The following is a 10463-nucleotide window of genomic DNA, read 5'->3' as shown; positions in this document are numbered from 1 at the left end:
GGAGCCTCCTCTTCATCGGAAGTTGTTTATTCCTCCCCCTTCGGATCATAATCTTCTTCCTCATCAGTGGTCCAGCCATAAGGAACCAAGTCCCCATAGACCTTGGGGTTAGGAAGGTAATCAGCCACATAGCTCTCCCCCTCTGAATCCTGAGAAGACATCTTGACCTAGATCTGCGGCAGAAAACAGGCTCGAAACGAAAAACAAAGGAAATCTGCGTGATGCAGGGGTCAGACCAAACGAGAGTATATATAATGATTTTTTTCAGACCAGAAGGAGTACCCCGCACGAAAAAGGAGTCCGGGAGGCGCACGAGGTGGCCACAAGCCCTCACGACGCGACCAGGGGGTGGGCCCGTGCCGTGCAGGCTTGTCGCCTCCTCGCGCACTTTCCGTACTACTTCCAATTTTTGTATTTTTTCAAAAATTCCAAATCGGAGAAAATTTACTACTGGAAAAGTTTTGGACTCTGTTTTCTTACCGAATCACATACCTCTTCGTTTTCGGAGACTGAAATAGGCTGATAAACATCCCTTAGGTATTCCTCCGGAGTTATGGTATCGATGATATTGGTTTCAATATTAATGGGAGTACCTGAGATATAATGCTTGATTCTCTGCCCATTTACCACTCTTGGACAATTACCTTTCGTGTTGTTGATCTTGATAGCACCGGAACGATATACTTCCTCAACAACATAGGGACCTTCCCATTTGAAGAGAAGCTTGCCTGCAAAGAATCTTAAACGAGAGTTATATAGCAAGACATAATCACCTACACTGAACTCACGCTTTTGTATCCTCTTATCATGCCACCTCTTAACTTTCTCTTTGAACATCTTGGCATTCTCATATGCCTGAGTTCTCCACTCATCAAGCAAGCTAATGTCAAATAACCTCTTCTCACCAGCAAGTTTGAAATCAAAGTTGAGCTCTTTGATTGCCCAATAAGCTTTATGCTCTAGCTCAAGAGGTAAGTGACATGCTTTCCCATACACCATTTTGTACGGAGACATGCCCATGGGGTTCTTATAGGCAGTTCTATAAGCCCACAGTGCATCATCGAGCTTCTTAGACCAATTCTTTCTAGACCTCTTGACAGTCTTTTGCAGAATCAGTTTAATCTCTCTATTACTTAGCTCTACTTGACCACTGGACTGAGGGTGATAGGGACACGCAATTATATGGTTGACATGTACTTAGCAAGCGTTTTACGGAAAGCTCCATTAATGAAGTGTGAACCACCATCGATCATTAGATATCTAGGGACTCCAAACCTAGGGAAGATAACTTCTTTCAGCATCCTGATAGAGGTGTTGTGATCAGCACTACTAGTGGGGATAGCTTCTACCCACTTAGTGACATAATCAACAGCAACTAAGATGTGAGTATACCCATTGGATTTTGGAAAAGGTCCGATATAATCAAAGCCCCAGACATCAAATGGTTCAATGACAAGTGAATAGTTCATAGGCATTTCCTGACGTTTGTTAATATTACCTATTCTTTGACATTCGTCACAAGACAAGACAAACTTACGGGCGTCCTTGAAGAGAGTGGGCCAATAGAAACCTGATTGCAATACCTTGTGTGCAGTTCTATCTCCCGCATGGTGTCCTCCGTAGGCCTCGGAGTGACACTTCTGTAGGATCTGTCCCTGTTCATGTTCAAGTACACAACGTCTAATAACACCATCTACTCCTTCCTTATAAAGGTGAGGATCATCCCAGAAGTAATGTCTCAAGTCAAAGAAGAATTTCTTCTTTTGCTGGTACGTGAAGCTAGGTGGTATATATTTGGCAACGATATAGTTTGCATAATCAGCATACCACGATGCACTACGTGAAGCATTGATGACATTCAATTGCTCATCGGGAAAGCTATCATCAATAGGTTTTGGGTCATCAAGAACGTTCTCCAACCTAGACAAGTTATGTGCTACTGGGTTATCAGCACCCTTTCTGTCGACAACGTGCAAATCAAATTCTTGTAGCAAGAGAACCCATCTGATAAGTATAAGTTTAACGTCCTTCTTCTCCATGTGGTACTTAATAGCAGCGTGATCAGTGTGAATAATGACTTTGGAATCAACTATGTAAGACCTGAACTTTTCACATGCAAACACGACTGCTAAACATTCCTTCTCCGTAGTAGCATAGTTTCTCTAGGCACTGTCTAGAGTTTTACTAGCATAGTGAATAACATTCAGCTTCTTATCGACTATTTTCCTTAGAACAACACCAACAACATAATCACTAGCATCACACATGATCTCAAAAGGCAAATTACAATCAGGTGGTTGAACAATAGGTGCGGTTATCAAAGCCCTCTTAAGTATTTTGAAGGCTTCCTCACAATCATTGTCAAAAACAAAAGGAATATCCTTTTGCAAGAGATTGGTATGAGGCCTAGAAATCTTAGAGAAGTCTTTAATGAACCTTCTATAGAAACCAGCATGACCAAGGAAACTTCTTATACCTTTGGTATCTGTGGGGTATGGCATTTTCTCGATTGCATCAACCTTAGCCTTATCGACTTCAATACCTCTTCTGGAAATTTTATGTCCTAAGACGATGCCTTCATTAACCATAAAGTGGCACTTCTCCCACTTCAAGATAAGATTGGTGTCTTTGCATCTCTATAAGACTCGATAAAGGTTGCTGAGGCAATCATCAAAAGAAGACCCGTAAACGGAAAAGTCATCCATGGAAACCACGACAATCTTTTCACAAAAGTCAGAGAATATAGCCATCATACATCTTTGAAAGGTGGCAGGTGCATTACATAAGCAAAAAGGCATATGTCTATAAGCAAAGGTACCGAAAGGGCAGGTGAAAGTGGTTTTCTCCTGATCAGATTGTGCAACTGGTATTTGGGAGAAACTAGAATAACCGTCTAGAAAGCAGAAGTGTGTGTGTTTAGACAACATTTCTAGTATTTGGTCGATAAAAGGCAAAGGGTAATGATCTTTCCTAGTGGCTTTATTCAGTTTCTAAAATCGATCACCATCCTATAGCCAGTAATAATCCTTTGTGGGATCAATTCATCCTTATCATTAGGGACAACGGTAATACCTCCCTTCTTAGGGACGCAATGCACCGGACTTACTACTTCTTTCATCTTAGGATTTAATCTCCTTTGATGATCATCAACTGGTTTGAAATCAGGATCGGTTTTGATCTTGTGCTGGCATAGAGTGGGACTAATGCCCTTAAGATCATCCAGAGTATATCCAATAGCAGCATGGTGTTTCCTTAGAGTTTTTAGCAACTTCTTTTCTTTCATGCTCTGAGAGGCTAGCACTAATAACAACAGGATATATCTCCTTTTCATCAAGAAAGGCATACTTAAGAGTATCAGGCAACTGTTTAAGCTCGAACACATTATCACCCTTTGGTGGGGGCGGATCCCCAAGCAGTTCAACATGCATGTTATTCTTAAGGATAGGATATTGTTCTAAGACAACTCTATCTATTTCATCCCTTTCATCCATATGCATATCATTTTCATGCTCAAGCAAGTATTGCTCTAAGGGATCAGTAGGAGGCACGACAATAGAAGCTAAGGCAATAGTTTCATCCTTACTAGGCAACTCCTTATCATGAGGTTGTCTACCAAACTTAGATAAATTGAACTCATGTGACACACCTTCAAAGCCAACAGTGACAGTTTGCTTCTCACAATCAATATGAGCATTGACAGTATTGAGAAAAGGTCTACCAAATATGACGGGACATAAGCTATCTTGTGCGGTAGCAAGAACGAGGAAATCAGCAGGATACTTCGTTTTACCACACAAGACTTCAACATCCCTAACAATTCCCACAGGGCAGATAGTATCTCTATTGGCAAGCTGAATAGTGACATCTATAGTATCTATCTCTACAGGTGCAATCTCATCTTTAATTTCATCGTATAAGGATTGGGGTATTGCACTAACACTAGCACCCATGTCACATAAACCATGATAACAATGATCTCCTATCTTAACAGAAACAACAGGCAAGCCAACAACAGGCCTATGTTTGTCTCTAACGTGAGGTTTAACAATTCTAGCAGCGTCTTCACAGAAATGAATATTATGTCCCTCAACTTCTTCAGACAAAAGATCTTTGATAATAGAAATGCTAGGTTCAACTCTAATTTGCTCTGGGGGTGTAGGTGTTCTAATGTAGCCTCTACATATCACAGTTGAAGCTTTAGAATGATCCTTTATCCTAATAGGGAAAGGTGGTTTCTCAATGTAAGCACTGGGAACAAGAGGATCATTATAGGCAATGACTTTCTCTTCAACTGGAGTGGGTTTAACTACATTGACTTCTAAAGGAGGATGATATTTAAACCACTTCTCTTTGGGGAGATCAATATGAGCAGCAAAGGATTCACACACTGAAGCTACTATCTTAGAGTCAAGTCCATACTTAGCGCTAAAATCACTAAAGGTATTTGTCTCAACAAAGGATTTAATGCAATCAAACATGAAATTCATACCTGACTCCTTACCTTCTTCAAGCTCCCAATATTCATAGTTGCGTTTCATTCTCTCCAATAAATTCCATTTGAAGTCAATATCTCTCTTCATAAAAGAACCGGCGCAAGAAGTGTCAAGCATGATGCGATCATCATGAGAAAGCCGAGCGTAGAATTTCTGAATGATAATTTCTCTCTAGAGCTCATGATTGGGGCATGAATATAGCATTGATTTAAGCCTCCCCCAAGCTTGAGCGATGCTTTCTATGTCACAAAGCCAAAAATTATAAGTATAATTCCGACCACGATGTACTAAATGCATAGGATAAAACTTTCGATGAAATTCCAATTTCAACCGATTGTAGTCCCATGATCCAGTATCATCACATAGCCTATACCATGTCAACACCTTATCCTTCAAAGATAAAGGAAATACCTTCTTCTTGACCTCATCCTCGGGCACACCTGCAAGCTTAAATAAACCACAAACTTCATCTACATAGATCAGATGCAAGTCTGGATGTGATGTTCCATCTCCTGTAAAAGGATTAGCCAACAGTTTCTCAAGCATACCCGAAGGAAATTCAAAGAAAATATTTTCAGTAGGTGCAGAAGGTTGAGGAGCAACTATATGTGCTTCCGTTCGACGTGAAGATACCCCGAACAAGCCCCTCAAAGGATTAGTATCCATAGTGACAAGTGACAATAAATTTTAGCACACTATATGAATGTTTCCTTACCAAGTTCCACTTACTAAAGGCGCTTCACTCCCCGGCAACAGTGCCAGAAAAGAGTCTTGATGACCCACAAGTATAGGGGATCAATCGTAGTCCTTTCGCTAAGTAAGAGTGTCGAACCCAACGAGGAGCAGCAGGATTTGACTAGTGGTTTTCAGCAAGGTAAAATCTGCAGGCACTGAAATTGTCGGTAACAAGTGATTGTGTAGTGAGATGATTCATAGCAAGCAACAAGTAACAAAAGTAGCTACGGTGCAGCAAAGTGGCCCAATCCCTTTTGTAGCAAGGGACAAGCCTGGACAAAGTCTTATAGGAGGAAAAACGCTCCCGAGGACACACGGGAATTTCTGTCATGCTAGTTTCATCATGTTCATATGATTCACGTTCGTTATTTTGATAGATTGATATGTGGGTGGACCAGCGCTTGGGTACTGCCCTTACTTGGACAAGCATCCCACTTATGATTAACCCCTCTCGCAAGCATCTGCAACTACGAAAGAAGAATTAAGACAAAGTCTAACCATAACATTAAACTAGTGGATCCAAATCAGGCCCTCACGAAGTAACGCATAAACTAGGGTTTAAGCTTCTGTCACTCTAGCAACCCATCATCTACTTACTACTTCCCAATGCCTTCCTCTAGGCCGAAATAATGGTGAAGTGTTATGTAGTCAACGTTCACATAGCACCACTAGAGGAAAAACAACATTCAACACATCAAAATATCAAACGAATACCAAATTCACATGACTACTATTAGCATGACTTATCCCATGTCCTCGGGAACAAAAGTAACTACTCACAAAGCATAATCATATTCATGAACAAAGAGGTAATGAGTAGCATCAAGGATCTGAACATAAACTCTTCCACCAAATAATCCAACTAGCATCAACTACAAAGAGTAATCAACACTACTAGCAACCTTACAAGTACCAATCGGAGTCGCGAGACGGAGATTGGTTACAAGTGATGAACTAGGGTTTGGAGATGACATGGTGCTGATGAAGATGTTGATGGTGATGAGTCCCCTCCGATGAGAGGAGTGTTGGTGATGACGATGGCGACGATTTCCTCCTCCGGGAGGGAAGTTTCCCCGGTAGGATCGTCCTGCCGGAGCTCTAGATTGGTTCTGCTCAAGTTCCGCCTCATGGCGGCTGCGAATCCACGAAAAAGCTCCTCCCTGATTTTTTCTGGAAGAAACGCTTCATATAGCAAAAAAGGGGGGCAAGTGGGCGAGCAGGGTGCCCACAAGCCCCCATGGCGCGGCCTGGGGGGGTGGTCGTGCCTTGCAGGCTTGTGGCCACCCCCTGGCGCCCCTCTAGCTCTTCTTCGGCCCAGTATTTTTGATAAATCGGGAAAAAAATCCTGTTGATTTTTACGGTGTTTGGAGTTGCGCAGAATAGGTATCTCAACTTTGCTCCACTTTCAGGCGAGAATTCCAGTTGCCGGCATTCTCCCTCTTCATGTAAACCTTGCAAAATAAGAGAGAAAAGGCATAAGAATAGTACCGTGAATTGAAATAACAGCCAAAGAAGCGATAAATATCAACATGAAAACATGATGCAAAATGGACGTATCAATCACCCATTTGCCTTCCCATGTCGCATGAAATTTCTCGTTGGGATTCGACACCCACCAACCAGACTTTGAGAGCCGACCGTCATGTACGCAGGAACTTCCTTTGCTACCATCAATGGAAGCCACTGTCTGCACTCCCAGCCCTCGGCGACAGCAACAACAACCACAACCATGGATATCTTCCCCACTGGAGAGGAAGAACTCGCTAATTTGGGCATCTCGAGTTCTGTAGTGGAGGACAACATCCGATCTACGTGCTCGAGAGGAAGGAAGAAGAAGAAACTACGCTATAGGATGTGCAAAAACCCTCCTCACATGTAGTCGGCTATTTATAGTGGAGGAGACGACGAACCATCACGAGTAATATGTGATACACGCATAGGAAATGAGCCAAAATGCCACTCAAGTGTGCGGGAATCGAGACGGTGAACATCTAAAACCGACTAACTTGTGAAGCATCAATCGAATTCTCTATTAGTCAGCTCAAGGGATTCAAGGGTTCCACTCTCATCCCTAGTCCCGGGACGGGCCTGACAGACACACAAAAGATCTTGACATAACGTCTCTCCTTCCACTTGGTGGAAACCTTCATTCGGCTGAGAACCACAACACACAATCGATTGTCAAGGTCATTTTTGAGTTGAGGAAGGTGTGCACACATTATACATTTATAATCTACATGTACAACACTCAATGAAATTGACTGAAGTGACACTCATCTCAGATCCACTCGACGCGAGAGCAAGGATCGATCACCCGCAATATCCCTAGTGAAACAAGTCGGATTTTCTAAGAGAGAATTTAAGATCCAACTATGTAGATATGGTTTTGAAGAAAGGAATCTGGTTGGCATTCCTCATGATGGATATTGACTAGAGGCACTTGATCTTCTCAAGTCCATGCCCTATGGATCACCACTCATAATTTGATGATACACCCATAGGACCATGAGCCGTCCTCTCATGAAGAGATTGAAAAATGGGTATCACCAAGTCTTCTACCAAATTGCTCACCTTTTACACATCTGATTGCATGAATAACTAAGTCTGCCGATGTGTGTAAATAAAACCTCGAGCTCTTTGATATGTTGAGAACCTTGCTCACAAAGAACACACAATTATTTTTCTCCAGCGAGATCTCTATTGACTCAGGGGCTACTACTAGGGATACAAATATGGGGTAGGCCCAAGTACAAGATAGGCCCACCAAAAGGTCATAGCCCATCGAAGGTACGACCTAGGAGATTGTAGGCCGAGGGGCATCACCTCCAACCCATCAAAGAATAGGAGGGAAGATCGGGACTAGGCTAAGTACTTATAGTTAAATCATGAGCCTCCTAATGGATGAGACGCAACAGTCGATCATGATGATGATGGGAGTAGTCGTGTAGACCTATTATGGGTGGCTACATAGCGTACCCCTCAAGCACTATGTCTTAGTGATAGCCGTTGCCTAACATTGGAGTAATCTAGTTAATATTATAGTCGCTAGCAACAATGGACAGGAAACAATTAGCTAAACATAAATCCATGAATAACATTAATACCATCCTAGAATCTACCCCTCCTAGCACACCCTATATAAGTCGGGAGGGAAGCACCAGGCTGAAGGTTGAGAATTTACACCTTGTACCTTGCGCCAAGAGCTAAGAGAAGCAAAATGGTAGGGTATTGCCTCCACCGAAGAGGGTCCGAACCTTTATAAACCCTTGCACGTACTTCCATCTACACTGCTCGACAGATATGATCGCCTCTACATATAAACTCCCATAGTAGTGTCACGATTACATCCACGATACTGTAAGACCTCGAACCTCCTCCTAAGTTTCCACTCATATATATTTTTAAGATATATGTGAGAATCCAAATGTGACAACATGATATAGATGAAAGGGTAACACAAAATCATCCCCCCTTAGGTGAAATTTTCTAATATTTTGATCAAAACACCCATAATGTTTTGGGTACTACGTACTTGCAACAACATGGAAGATTACTTGTTTAGGAAACTAGGCTAGGTATTCTCATCATCATTCTTGACAGACTTTGCGAATCCCATGGAATTTACATGACATATAATTTTATGAGACATAAATCTAAGTTATAACCATTGTACATTATAAAGGAGCACAACTAGCTATAATAAACCGCATAAAGTAAACAAGATTATTGGCAAAAATCCCAAACTAAACAACATTAGTGTCTTAGAAAAAACAATAGAATAAATACATTGAAGTTTTTAAGACAACAAACATGACTAGGAAAGTTGCACATATCCATGCGAAATTATAACTTAAACATAACTAATATCTAGTACACCAACACGACATATGTTAGAATTTGAAATTTTGAGTTGTGTCCTAGGAATGAAATCCTCCAGGATGTATTACACAAAACCATGTGGAAGATTGTTTGAAGTTGGCACCCTTCTTCCTCCAATGACCTGACTTTCATCTGCATACATAATGAAAATTTCATGGTGAAAATTGCTTTTAACGTTAGAGCTTTGGAAAACAAGAGGTGCAGTTTTGACAAATGTAACATTGTTCTTAGATAACTTTGACACATCCCGAATATTTAACACACTGACATGTGCGTTGGCAGTATGATAATAATAGACATAATATGATAATTTTTATACTACATTACAACCCCAAACATCTCAAAAGAATAATACTCTTCTGTGTAATGATATCTTAATAATAATCCATATTTGACATGAGAAACTTAGAAGGAAAAGTATCTAACCTTGGCCAATTTTCCTTCCTCTTTTGAGCTCACCAGTTCCTGTATATGTTAGCGAGAACAAGTAAATGCCATGGGTCTCTAACTATAAACTTCAAGATTGAAATAAGTTAGAAAATTTAGCACAATCAAATCATAAAGCATTATTTGAATTTTTTATTAATTTATCCTTTAATCTTCCAAAAAATACTTTTGGATCTTGGGCTCCATAGGGGCTAGAATTTTGAAAACAAATATACAAAAACCACAATTAAAGTTTCATGTTTTATGAAAAAGTAACACATGAACTAAGGAATGCATGTTACATCTAGTAAATTTTCACGATGAAATCCATTATGGTTCAAGCTATACAAAAACATGCCTTTCTAGCACATATAGTATTCACTATATAAGTTTATGATTTCATTTTTATACGGATCACACGAAAGCACATTTGATAATTAAACTTTACACAAAGTATACATCACAATGTTAATGTGTATTTTTTCAAAACTTTTTTATTATTGAATGTTTCAAATGCATGGCTCCATGGAGCCTAGGATCAATAAATAAGCTCTCATATAAAAATAACGGAGTACAAAATAAAAATATTTTACACATGATAAGGTTTGTATACACAAGCAAGTATAAAAATACAAATTCATATTCATGCATACCATGTCCTTATAGATTAGGATTTCTTGATTTCTGCAAGGGAATATAAGAATATGAGAGTATAAAATAAAAATTGAAAGGCAGAAGCAATATAGATACACATTACACATTGTAATATATTCATGTTATTGTAAGAATGGAATGATGTCACACATGCACATATATGGAGAATATACATCCATAAAACATCACTACTAGTTTATTCCTATAGAAGAAGAACTAGTTATAAGAAATATAGTCACATAGCATACCATCCATGACCAATGCTAAACGTGATCA

Source organism: Hordeum vulgare, chromosome 5H (genome assembly GCF_904849725.1).
Source record: "Hordeum vulgare subsp. vulgare chromosome 5H, MorexV3_pseudomolecules_assembly, whole genome shotgun sequence".
Lineage (NCBI taxonomy): Eukaryota > Viridiplantae > Streptophyta > Magnoliopsida > Poales > Poaceae > Hordeum > Hordeum vulgare.
The sequence above is the reverse complement of the archived record's forward strand: the minus strand, read 5'-3'. Positions refer to the sequence as shown.